We start from the raw sequence: 530 nt of genomic DNA on the forward strand, positions 1-530 counted from the left end.
ATTTATTTATTTATTAGATGTTACTTCACCTTTTTCAAATGTAAGCTCCCTCACTCACTCACTCACACACACACACGCACACACATACACGCGCGCGCACACACACGCGCACGTGTGTGAGAGAGAGAGAGAGAGAGAGAGAGAGAGAGAGAGAGAGAGAGCTTATAATTACTAATCTACCAATAGAAAAGATTAAACCTCAAATCCAGAAGTCTCTGCTAGTTCACTATTTGCTAGTGAAGCCCTCCATCCTGGTTGAACAGTGTTGCTTTTGCTTGCTAGAATCGGTCGTCAAGTAAACTCAACGATTAAAAGTTCGCCTTAATTTCTCTACAGATAACAAAGAAAGCTGGGTGAATTTATCAAGAAACTCAGTAAAAATCAAACAATAATAAAATGAAACCAGGGAAGAAAACACTAAAGTTCTGATATAAAAGAAAAGTCAACCCTGAGGTTGAAAAGCGTTGTTGCCAACCAGAAAAGTGTGAAATTAGGTGAACTACCATGTGAAGTTTGGTGAACTACCAATA

Source organism: Phalaenopsis equestris, unplaced genomic scaffold, assembly GCF_001263595.1.
Source record: "Phalaenopsis equestris unplaced genomic scaffold, ASM126359v1 Scaffold001196, whole genome shotgun sequence".
Classification (NCBI taxonomy): Eukaryota; Viridiplantae; Streptophyta; class Magnoliopsida; order Asparagales; family Orchidaceae; genus Phalaenopsis; species Phalaenopsis equestris.